This window comes from Meles meles, chromosome 9 (assembly GCF_922984935.1).
Source record: "Meles meles chromosome 9, mMelMel3.1 paternal haplotype, whole genome shotgun sequence".
Lineage (NCBI taxonomy): Eukaryota > Metazoa > Chordata > Mammalia > Carnivora > Mustelidae > Meles > Meles meles.
Window position 1 is genome coordinate 20362636 of NC_060074.1, and position 3472 is coordinate 20366107.

A 3472-nucleotide genomic window follows, 5' to 3' on the forward strand; every position below is an offset into this window, starting at 1 on the left:
ACACTCAACTATGTCACTGAGAAAAACTGCAAAGGGCATGGAGGTAATGTAGAGAGGAATGAACAATTAGGCCTAATGAGTTTCTAGAATTTTCGCCATACTGTTTTTGGCAACCTCTCTCTCTTTCTCTCTCTTTTAAGATTTTATTTATTTGAGACAGAGAGAAAGCACAGAGGGAGAGTGAAAGGTGAGAGGGAGAAACAGACTCCCCACTGGAGAGCCTGATGTGGAGCTCAATCCCAGGACCCTGAGATCATAACCTGATCCAAAGGCAGACGCTTAACCAACTGAGACATCCAGGTGTCCTCGCAACCTATCTCTTAAGCTGACTTCTCCATTTGCATATATTCCATAAAGAGATTTTCATGTATTAACAAAACTTTCAATGAAAATATATTTTGTGATATTTTCTTTCCAAGTTTCTATTTTTTGTTTAAATATAATTACCAGAAGAGGGTTGAGTTCCTATACACTTAAAGGTGATAGTATAATGATTATTTAATGTAATTTACTCAAAATTTGTGAATAGAATAAAGTACTTTTATATTGTAAAAGAAATAACTAAGAAGTTGATGAAATAAGTTAGGGGATCTTTTATGATCACTTGTGAAATGAGATGTCTTTTTTTTTCTTTTTACGAAGATGAACAATGAGAACATATATAATTGCAATAATGATGACCCCTAGAAATATTTTAATTTAATAGACTAACTTCAAGAGTTAAATAAAACTTTTGGGGCGCCTGGGTGGCTCAGTGGATTAAGCCGCTGCCTTCGGCTCAGGTCATGATCTCAAGGTCCTGGGATCGAGCCCCGCATCGGGCTCTCTGCTCCGCGGGGAGCCTGCTTCCTCCTCTCTCTCTGCCTCTCTCTCTGCCTGCGTCTCTACCTACTTGTGATCTCTCTCTGTCAAATAAATAAATAAAATCTTAAAAAAAAAGAGTTAAATAAAACTTTTTAGGCTAGAAGAGTGAGGGAGGAGAAAGTCACATTTCTGAAGTATCTACTCCATACTAGGGATGGAATGATGTTATTTATTTGACAGAGTCCACACACCCCACACACATATGCCTCACAACAGCCTGGTGAGGCTATTTTTAATTATTATCTCTACTTATCTTACTTACTATACTTATATATCTATTTACTATACTATAGTTATAGTATACTGTACTATATACATACACACACACTATACTATACTACTCTATATATATACACTATGTGTGTGTGTGTGTCTATGTCTGTGTACTATACTTACACATACTCTACTTATCTACTTATCTACTATCTCTACTATTTCTATGCTGGGGCTCAGAAGGCCCATAAATCACAGACCTAATAAGCAGTAGCCCAAGAAATGTCTCCAGGCAAAATATACATATGTGAACAAAAATCACCCATAAATATATTGCCTAATATTTTGAAAAGAGCTTTGTATATGAAGGGAGAGATTTGTAATTATTGAATGCCCTGTTTACTGTGTAAACTTGGGTAGTTACTAACATCTTTGAGCCTTTTTTTTTAAATAGTGTTGGAGATTGAGAAGGGAAAATACACCAATTTTCACCAAATAAATTCAAAGCTAGTTTAAAGACACACAGGAATTGAGCATTTGGAAATCAAACCATCACTTCTAATACTGTAAAATTCACATTAGAGAATATAGCTTCAATCTGCTAACTATCCCAGGGTAGACTTTGGATTAGTCCACACAAAAGAAACTTAGTTCTTTGAGCATACAAACTTATCCAGCTTGCTGTTTCCACAAGAACAGTATGAACTAAGAAAAAGAAAGCCAATACTTCCTCTCCTACAAAACAATATGGACTATTCAGGGAAATTTTTCTTCCTCAAATGGAGAAGGGATTGATATTTTAAATAAGAGAATATCACATACTTGTGTAAATAGTGATTCTATTTCAAATGAAACTAAATATTTTTTCCTACATAATACTGAGGAGAAAAATTACTGTCATTCATGCCTTATGGGGTACTGATAAAGCCCTCATGAGATAAGATAAAAGAAAAACATTTTTAAAACTTTGAATTTCTTTATAGTTGTTCTCAGTTTACAAAAGAGTAATCTGTGAAATTTTCAGTGTTTATGATATTGGGCTTGTTTCTTTATCATGTAGTTCCATGAAACTTATTAAATTTAACATAGGCTAATCAGAAAAAGATGTTCCTGTTGTTAACATATGCTGGAGGAAATTAACTTTTTAAGAGGAACCGACATTTTGCCAGGGAGACTGACATGTCCTGTTCATTTACTACTCATGACTAACCTATAGATTAGCTATTATTAAAATATGTGCCTCTCATAAGATACATTAAGTGTTCAAGTTTATATTGAGAGTGTGCATGAAATCTGGGAAAAAGCCAGTGGAATGCTGAAATTGATTTAAAATAATTCTGTGATACTTTCCGCTATGTTAGAATAGACAAAATATTTTGTATAAGAAACACTCTATACCAATTATCTATAAGCTATGCATTTTGAATCCATTTTAAGTATCAAAATCTTTCAAGGTCTAGAATCCATTAAAAGTACTAAGCCAAATATTTACTACTATTATTATTTTATGATATTGCCTCTTCGATGATTTTGAAAGAAGTAAATAGATTCCTAAAAGGCAGGTAATAATTTCATACTTGCTTTTGAGTACTAAAGTTGATTAACTAAAGAATAAAATCTAATTACTGACAGCCGTCCTTGACTAATTAGAAAAGTCACAACAATGTACTGTCATTCAATCACATAAACGTGTCTTTCACATTGTTCTCCCTTTGTGTCTCCATATTATAGCAAAAAAAAGTATGTGCAAAGAATGTTAATACTGTACTTGGTTTAATATAAAATGTTCTCCACGGAAGCCCAGCAAAGCAGCAACTGTTCTAATAAATGTCATTCCAAAGAATTCAGGCTGGTATCAGAATTATTTATTAGACATGCAATACAGGTGATGGTATGAACTGCAGTCACAGTTGAGAAACTCACTGAGGAGTTGTATGCTGTGTAGAGAGAAAATTGATTTTGCTGGCTATCTTCAGCTGTCAACCGCTTTTTCAGTTAAACTGCTTGAAGTACAATGTACTGATGAGACAAGTACTGGTCAGATATGCATATTATCTCTAATCCTCACAACACTCCTGCAAGGTAGCTATTATTATCTCCATGTTATAAACAAGCAAACCAAACCTTCAAGATGTTTAGTAAGCAGCTCCAGGCTCAGAGATGATGAGCGGTGAAGCTGATATTAGATCTCAGGTGCTTTCACCTGGCCCCCAAACCTTCTACAACATTATATCAAGGTACTACCTTTAAAAATGAAATTTCGGGGTGGTTCAGTCAGTTGAGCCTCCTCAACTCTTGATTTGGGTCAGGTCGTGATCTCAGGGTCATGAGAAGAAGCCCTGCCTCAGGCTCCTTGCTCAGCAGGAGTGGGGGTCTGCTGGAGATTCCCTCTCTG